This window comes from Lactuca virosa, chromosome 1 (genome assembly GCF_052849685.1).
Source record: "Lactuca virosa cultivar CGN04683 chromosome 1, Lactuca_virosa_CGN04683_v6, whole genome shotgun sequence".
Taxonomy (NCBI): domain Eukaryota; kingdom Viridiplantae; phylum Streptophyta; class Magnoliopsida; order Asterales; family Asteraceae; genus Lactuca; species Lactuca virosa.
The window spans coordinates 43,102,629-43,112,443 of record NC_136426.1 but is presented as its reverse complement, the minus strand read 5'-3'; the positions used below and the strand labels follow the sequence as shown (position 1 = coordinate 43,112,443).

Below are 9,815 nucleotides of genomic sequence, written 5' to 3'. Positions count from 1 at the left end.
ACTTATAATATATTAATATAAATCATAAATATACTATTCTCAAAAGACTATCCATATAAATTATGCTGGTGAAGTGCAACCCAAATGGACTATGCCGGGTCGGGTCAAGTACATACCAAATATAGTTATGGACTTAGACATTAATCCAACATGACCATCCTGCAGGTCAAATACCTCTCGACATACCAAGCGATTTCTCGCTTCATACATGGCCACCAGTAACTCAAACTCATGTCTCTATACATTTTGGTGGCCCCCGGGTGAATAGAAAAATGAGACTTATGATCCTCCTCCATGACCGTCTGCCTGACCCCACCAGACATCGGAACCCAAACCCGACCGCATCGGGTCAATAATCCCCGACTATCCTGCACAAACCGGGTATTCTCACCCTTGATCCTCTCCAGCTTCCAATTCTCCGGCCGCATGCCCTCAACCTAGGCATCTCTGATCAAACTCACAAGCAGAGAATCCACAGCTATCCTCATACATCTCGCTGGGGTGGAGGACCCACCTGACTTGCGGCTCAAAGCGTCCGCCACCACATTCGCTTTACCGGGGTGGTAAAGGATCTCACAATCGTAGTCCTTGACTACATCCAGCCACCTGCGCTACCTCATGTTCAGGTTCGGCTGATCCATGATTTGCCTTAAGCTCTTGTGATCCGTGTATATGGTGCAATGGACCCCGTATAGGTAATGTCTCCATATCTTGAGAGCGAACACCACTGCTCCCAGCTCTAAATCGTGCGTATGGTATCTCGTCTCATGCGGCTTCAGCTGCCGCGATGCATAAGCTATCACTCGTCCTCTCTGCATGAGGACCGCCCCCAAACCTGTGATGGATGCATCACAGAACACCACGAAATCCTCAACTCCCTCCGGGAGTGTCAAGACTGGGGCCTCTCACAACCGCTGTCGGAGGGTCTCAAACGCCCTCTGCTTCTCAGGGCCCCACCGGAATTCCACCCCCTTCCTCGTCAGACGAGTGAGGGGTACTGCAATCTTGGAGAAATCCTGAATGAATCTCTGGTAGTACCCCGCTAATCCCAAAAAGCTCCTGATGTCCGAGGGAGATTTCGGAACCTCCCACTGCATGACCGCCTCGATTTTGGCCGGATCGACCAAAATCCCCTCCTGGTTAACGAGGTGTCCAAGGAATTGGACTTCTCGTAACCAAAACTAGCACTTCGAGAACTTGGCATAGAGCCTTTCTCGCCTCAAGACTCCCAATAACTCCCGTAGATGCTCCTCATGCTGCTGTCGGGTCTTGGAATACACCAAGATATCATATATGAACACAATGACCGAACGATCGAGCATCGGTCTGCAGACCCGATTCATCAGATCCATAAATACTGCTGGTGCGTTGGTGAGCCCAAATGGCATCACCACAAACTCGTAATGTCCATAACGCATCCGAAACGCGGTCTTTTCCACATCCTCCTCCCTCACTCTAACCTGATGATACCCGGATCTCAAATCGATCTTGGAAAACCAAGATGCGCCCTGCAATTGATCGAAGAGATCATCTATCCTCGGGAGTGGATAACGGTTCTTCACCGTTAACTTGTTCAACTCCCGGTAGTCGATGCACTTCTGGTGCGAACCGTCCTTCTTCCGGACAAAAAGAATCGGTGCTCCCCACGGAGAACTGCTAGGTCGGATGAACTGCTTGCCCAGCAGTTCCTACAGTTGTGATGACAGCTCCTGCATCTCGGGTGGCACTAATCGGTACAGCCCCTTGGCGATAGGGGCCGCACCAGGCACCAGGTTGATCCGAAACTCGACCTGCCTCTCCGGAGGTATCCCTGGCAACTCCTTCGGAAACACATCTGCAAACTCCCTGACCACAGGAACATCGGAAACTGAAATCTGATCCCTGTCTCGCGTATCCAATACATACGCTAGGTAACCCACACCCCCGTGCTGAATATATTGTCGAGCCCTGGCGGCTGAACAAAACCCTGATCCACCTCTGGTGCCCTCACCATATACAATCAACTCTCCCCCACTTGGGGTTCGAACCACTACCCACTGACCCTCGCAATCAATCATGGCACCGAAACGATTGAGCCAGTCCATCCCCACAATCACGCATACATCCCCCATGGGGATCGGAATCAAGTCTATCGGAAAAGGTAGCCCGAAGATCTCCATCTCACACCCTCGGTAGATCAAAGAAGCAGAAACCCCGTGTTCGTTGGCGATAGAGACTCGCAACGGACACTCTAGCTCGCCTACTGGCACTCTGAACTCTCTATTAAATGTCTGAGATACAAAAGACCGACTCTCCCCCAAGTCAAATAAAACCAATACAGGTAAGGAGTTCACTAGAAACGTACCTAATCAGAGGTACAACAGATAAGCATACAACAGATATAGTAAATGAGATAAAGGATAGAAACATACCAGCAACCAAATTCGATGCTGCCTTGGCCTCCTCGGCCGTAAGCTGAAAGGCACGCCCCTGAGCCTTAGGGGGCTCTGCCCTACCCTGCCTCCCATCGGTAATCCTCAGTGTAGCCGGCGCGGGAGCCTGCGCCGGTTTAGCGGCAAGTAACGGACAGTTGGCCTTAACGTGGCCAACCTGATCGCAGTGATAACATAACCTCATACCCAGAATTGGGACTGCCTGGCGACGGTCCTTCGCATAATGCCCCTCCTTGCCACACCTGTGGCACCCACTACTAGCTCGACACACACCAGAATGACCCTTTCCACACTTCCCACAAGTGCGGCTCTGTTGACCCCCGGTCCTAGTATCAGCGGTCTTAGACCGCTTTGGCGCCGACTGAGACTGTTCCGGGGCCTGCCGCTGCTCTCTCAACTGCAACTCAATCTCCAACTCATGCCGTCTAGCGGCCTCCTGCAACTCCAGAAGAGTATCACATCGCTGGGTAGACACAAACTGACGGATATCCGTCTTGACCATGCTCAGATAACGGGTCATCTGGGCCTGCTCGGAAGAAAACTCCGGGCAAAACATCGCCCTCTCAGTGAACATACGGGTGATCTCCGTTACCGACTCCCTGTCCTGTCTCAAACTCAGAAACTCTTGTGCCAAACGTTCCCGCTCGACCCGCGGAATGTAACGGGCGCGGAACATGTCCTTGAACTACTCCCAAGTAACAACAGCTCTCTGATCATCAGTGTACGACCCAGTCGCAAATCTCCACCAGTCCTTGGCCCTGGACCTTAGCAGGTTCAGAGCACACCTGACCTTCTGGTCAATAGGACACGAGCAGGTAAAGAAACACCCCTCCACATCTGAGATCCACCTCATAGCCTTGATGGGGTCCTGCGTCCCATCAAAAGTAGAGGGCTTCGTGTTATCGAAGTCCCTGTGCTGAAAGCCCCTACTAACTCCTCCCCCTGCCGCGGATACAACTGATGCAGCTGCTGCGGCAGCTGTCTCTGCAAGAGCTGCGTAATGCTCATCAAAGTACTCAACCATGGCGGTCTTAATCGACCCGAACATCTCCGGCAGCTGTGCCCAGAACGCAGCAGCAACCTCATCATGCAGGATCTCCTGAATCCTGGCATCCAACTCCTCTGTACTCATCTGCACCATGGGCTCAGGTGTTGTTGGCCCCTCCTAGCCTCCATCTCCTAATCCTGATCCTGAACTGGATCCAGCCACAAATCGTCTCGTCATCAGCATTCTGAAACATACCACAAGATATCAGATAATCCACATAAATAACTGGGAGCCAACTCCCGACTAACCCTAGGGGTTGTGACTTCCTTAATACGCGTATGGGTCATGTGCTTTCAGTAGTACGGGCCCATACTACCTTCCACACCTACCCATATTTGTCTCAAGTATCACCACAACACCCTAATAATACATAAGCATAGCGAGCGCTCAATCTCCACTCCTAGAGGAATGCTAAATATCTCATAACTGGCCTCCCGATCTCTCACAACCCACCCATCCATGAAACTTTCACCAACCCTGTAGCACTAGTGTATGCTAACCATACATAATGCTGGACCCTATAGACTTTCGAATATCCAATCCTACCCTAAGCTCCCAATCAAACAAGAACAGAACATAAGGCCAAATCAAACATTCTCAGGCTATAAGATCTTAATTATGTATAATCGTAATGCATACACTAAGCAACTACAATAATGATGTCAATTTCATATAAGGAAAATCCTAGGCTAGCAGGCGTCATATAATCAAGCAATTCTATCATGCAATTCCTGAAGATCCCTAGCCTATCTCTAGCATGCTATTCTAACATATCACATAATCAAATAACTGTATGGCATTTTGGGGTCTACTTACTGGCTCCGGCTGATCGTACACCCTGCATCCTCCTTTACTTATTTTGAAAAACCATTTTTAAAAATCATTTGAAAACCTTTCCTTGATTTGAAACTGGATTCACACGCATGTTCCTCCAATTCAATAAAACCAAGGCTCTGATACCAATTTATAACACCCATAATTTTTTTTTCAAAATTTAACTTTAAAATTCATTCCAAATTCATCAAAACATTACACACTGGTTTTCAAAATGTATAATATCAGAGTTTTCCCAGAAACATAAACAAAACATGAGGAGCTGTACGATCACGCCTTCGCCTTGCCGCGATCCCCTGATGTACCTGAAACAATAAACTGAAACTGTAAGCCCGAGAGCTTAGTGAGTTCCCCCAAAATACCGATACACTGCACATAACACATATATAAACAACAACATGTACTGGGTCCACAACCTTACAGATTGGATTACCCCCTGGGCCCACAGTGTGAGTCAGGATTGCCTTACGGGCCCACAGCTCACATCTGGCTTGCCATCGAGCCCACAATACGAGTCTTCCTCAGCTTGTAACTGGAATGCTCTCGACCACACAGTACGAGTCTCCCTTAGCTCGCATCTGGAATGCTCCCGGGTTTGTTGGTTACCGCACGAAGCAGTATCACCTCAACCCATCCCACATAACATGTCCACATATAAACATAACCACTGTGCATGCAAATAATCATATAACAACGCTGGTAACTCTATAGATCTACCCAACTGGCATAACCACTAGCATGCAATCATTAATCCACACTCAACATAATAACACTACTTGGATAACATATTCAATGGGTCGGCCTTGGTGCCTTAGACCCCTTAGTATAGTGAGGATAACTCACTTCGCAACTGTCGTCTGAAACTAGAAAGCTCAACTCCCGGATCACCACCACAAACTCCACCACCTATATCCGACACATCACAAAGTTCATAGGTTCCCAAGATACTTCCAGAAGTCCAATAGTCAACCCTTGCCCAAAGTCCAAGTCAACTTTCAAGGTCAACAGTCCATGTTGACCTCAACTCGTCGAGTACCCTTAGCTACTCGCCGAGTTCCTGGCATGACTCGCCAACTCGCCGAGTCACTCGAGTGGCTCGTCAATTTCCTAGTGTCAGTGGCGTAACCCCTTGGCCAACCCGCCGAGTTTTCACTTTACAACTCGCCGAGTTCATACGTGTCCGAAGGTTGGGAAAACCCTAAACGAATCGCCGAGTCATTCTACTGACTCGTCGGGTCTACCACAATCTTCAACGGACTCGCCGAGTTGTTCATCCAACTCGTCGAGTACAGGACCATCTTCATGTGGCTCGCCGAGTTGACTATGCAACTCGCCGAGTCCCTTCAGACCTTCATCCATACAGGTACTTTTTAAGCCATGCAACGGCTCCATATTGCAGATCCAAGCTTCTAAGGCATGTTTATCACGTAAAGTTGCAAACTTTACGTGCATGCAAGGCCCTAGAGACTCTAAATGACCAATCTAAGCTTCTAATGGAGCTTTACACCTTAGGAGAGTCTCATTCTTGCAAAAGCTGGAGACTTTATAGACTTAGTGACCCAAGAGAGTTCAGATCTGAGGTTGCAACCTCAGATCTTAGCTCAAACACAAGAAAGGCCTCCTAATAAGCTAGAAAAGCCCTAAAATCCACCAAAAATAGATCTAGAATGAAAAGGGGGTTAGGATAATGGCTTAATACCTTCCAAAAAGGATTCCAACTGAGGTAGATTTCTGGTTCCACACGTTCCTTGCTCCTAGTCACTTGATCTCCAAGCTTCTTCCCACCAAAAATCCTCTTCCCAAGCTTAAGAACACAAATGGAGTACACTCACACGAATTAGGGTTCAAGGGTGTCAAGTAACTGTAAAGGGGAGGCTGGGGAAGGCCAATGATCCTTTAAATAGGGTGGAATACCCCAGGATTTAGGGTTTCATCTGCCAGCTCCTACTCGTCGAGTCCCTTCTTTGACTCGGCGAGTAGGTCACTAAAATACGTAGACCAACCCGCTGCTACTCGACGAGTAGGGCAACCAACTCGTCGAGTAGACCTTGAAATCAAAGAAATTCTTATATAAATCAATACCTGAGGATCGGGGTGTTACAAAATATCTAAATTGGGCAAACATTCGCCACTACCCATTCTCTCAAAAACTTCCAACTCTTTTCGATTTCGCCTTCATCACAATAATACCTAATGATCACATTGAAAATTTGAACATTTGGTTCACATTCATCCTTTTTCATTCTATCCAGATACTCCATTACCTTGTACATCTTTCCAACATGACACAATCCTTTGATGAGTACATTGTACGTTGTTGAGTTAAGTGAATAACCCTTCTTTAAAATATCCTCGAACACTACAATGGCGTTTTCCATAGTGTCTTTCTTGCAGAGAACTTGAATGAATGAAGTGTAAGTGGCAATAGAGGGAAGTATCCCTGTTTCAAGCATTTCATCGAACACCTGGTGTGCCTTTTGGATATCACCTGAAACTCCAAATTTGTGAACCATTGTTGTGTAGGTAACAATATCCATCACACATTTTCTCCGTTTCATCTCCAAGATGAAATTTCAAGCTTCTTTAGGGGCTGTTTGTTAGTTGTTGATTGAGTCATATCTGACTGAGTAAGAGACCTGACTGAGTTGTAAGTCTGACTGAATCTACATATGACTGAAAACATGTTGTTTGATTATGCATCTGACCGGTTGTATTGAATGATAAAAATTACAGTTTTACCCTTCTGTTATGTTTGCATGGCTATCAGTTAGGAACCATATTCTTTCGAATTCCTTAACATCTGTAGCAAAATCAGTTACAATTTGCACAAAATTATAAGCTTTAAATGCAAAATTCATAAAGTAATTAACACTTGATGCGTAACAAGATGATCATCACGGAGTAATTTACACTTGAAACACGACTACAAACCAATTAAGATATTGGCAAAATAATCAGACAACCAATCAAAATTATAGAATGCAATAAAAAATTATAGAGTTTTTGCTCCTGGCTGTGTTTTATCTTCATATAATGCTTCAGTCAATAAATCAATATCCTTCAACAATACTCCATTTCTAGAACACTCACCACTTCTCATTTTGAGCTCATTTTTTGGCATCTCATCACTACCTACATTTTAACTAAAATCAAAATTAAACATTTTAGAAAAGCTCAATTCATGAACCTTCCCAATACAGAACCGTTCATGAAACTTTTCAAGCTTCAATTCACATCTAAAATTGCCACACATCTGAACCTTCATGGATGTTTGTTAACACTCCAATTCAAATTTGTGCCACGAGTCAACAAATTACCAAACTTCAAAACTAAAGAACAAAAAAATTTACTTGGTTCCTTTTTGTCTCAATATCTAAAATTGCTCAGGAGATAGAATTTCACGATGGTTGAGTCTTCGCTTGTGGTGAAATCAACATCGATTTCAATTTCAGGTGGGTAACATATGATTAACGTATGATTTCAACATCAGTTTCAATGGGTGACGTGAAGGAGATAGACCTGCACTTCACTCATATCTGATTTCTAAATGGAATCGAAAAATTGACGATTCGAGCCTTTAGAATTTCACGATGGTGGAATCTTCGCTTTTGGTGAAATCAACATTGATTTCAGATGAGGAAGGTGTGATTTCTACATGGTGTACCCAAGGTCGATGGGAAGAATAGAGAAAAGAGGCGTAACACAGGGGCAAGGGGCGATTTGGTTGTTGGTGTCGCTCAAGAATGAAGAGCTAGATGTATTTTTGGGAAAGGGCATCCAACAAAAGTTTTCCAGTCAGCTACAATTTTAGGATGACTCGGTAAGATGGAAAACGACCCAGTCAGAGCTATCAATTGTGTAAAACAAACAACTTGACTGGGCCGAGTCAGATGATCCCTCTTATTGGACTCGGTAAGAGGGTTATCAAACAAGGCCTTAATCTGACCCGCCTTGAAATACCTATTAATATGTTATACGTCTTGAGTGTTGGCTCGAGACCACTCTCCACCATCTCCCTCAACACCTCTAATGTTGTAACTGATTGTACTTTGAATCTTCTCTTTAAAACCTTAAACACGTTATAAGCCATTTCAACTCGTTTAGATTTGCATAAAGCATCAAGAAATGTATTGAAGTTATTCAAGTCTTATTGGCAGCCATGTTCGTGCATCTACAAGAAAACTCTTACGACTTTTTCAGGTTTTCCAGTGGATACGTACCACTCGGTTAAGATAGCGAATATTTTCAGAATCAGTTCCAAAAAATAATGATGATTTGGAATTGGTTAGTGATGATTCAGTTTCTGAAATTTAAATAGGGATTGTTGATTCTGAAATGTGGAGAAAACCCAGGTTCATGAAGAAGATGAGGCAGTTGCAGAATTGGTTAAAAAGAGTATGGATTAGGGGATGAGTTGCCCTTATATGTGAGCTTCCAAGATCTGGTTTTTCAAAAATGTTTGTTTTTTGAAAAAAAAAAACTAATCTGGTAGATGTACAATTCCTTTGTTTTACTCTGTCTCTCTCTTTATATATATATATATATATATATATATATATATATATATATATATATATATATATATATATATATATATATATCCTACACTACGGAGGACACTTTTCATGTATAGTAATTACTTTATGCATTTTATTACACAGTTTTAGTGTATTTTATTGGGAAACATACAATATCTCATATAATATTTTAATACAAATTATTCTAATAAATATTATTGTTATACCTTTATATTTTCATAAATAAAATGTCATTAAATATTTGATAGAATTAATTAACTACTAAAAATAAATAATTTAAAAACTAATATATAATTAAAAGGTAAAATAAAATATTATTAGAAGATTGGGGGGGTTAAATGTTCAAAAGATTAAACTATATTGACCACTTAATATTGTAACGTCTCAAAAATAAAAAGAAAAATTTTTCATTTTTATTAATTCAAAACCACTCATTCATTATTCCAAAAGATGATCACAGTAAAAAGTATTCTCAAAACATCAGAGTAAACCATAAACAATCTTTGCGGAATAATCTCCAGGGGATGCAGTACGATCAAGCCAGATCCTTCCTTTTGAAACTAGAATACCTGAAAACATTTTAAACATAAACCGTAAGCATAAAGTTTAGTGAGTTCCGCAAAATACCACATGTCATACAAATCAGTGGCCCCCGCCCTGGTGTACATTTTAACCCGATCATGCCATAGTGGGCCCCGCCCTAGAGTTTCTTTCTTCCCAAGCATGCAACACTTATAATCACATAACATCAATCGTACCATGCAAGAGTCACAAAGACAGCTAGTATATACAGATCCTAGTTGGCCGACATTGGTGTATTTGACCCACGGGTACAGTGAGGAGACTCGCCTGAAGTAATATCACTCTTGAACTATTTTTAATTGTTCTACTTTATAAAAATATTAGTGCTATTAAGCATAAAGAGCTTTTATAATTAAAGAGTTTTTAAAATGTCATTAAATA

General features: G+C 43.3%; 1 pseudogene; it reads right to left on the bottom strand.

Moving 5' to 3' along the window:
* Positions 1-6,411: 6,411 nt before the first annotated feature.
* Positions 6,412-8,575, bottom strand: LOC145113362 (uncharacterized; annotated as a pseudogene).
* Positions 8,576-9,815: the final 1,240 nt, after the last annotated feature.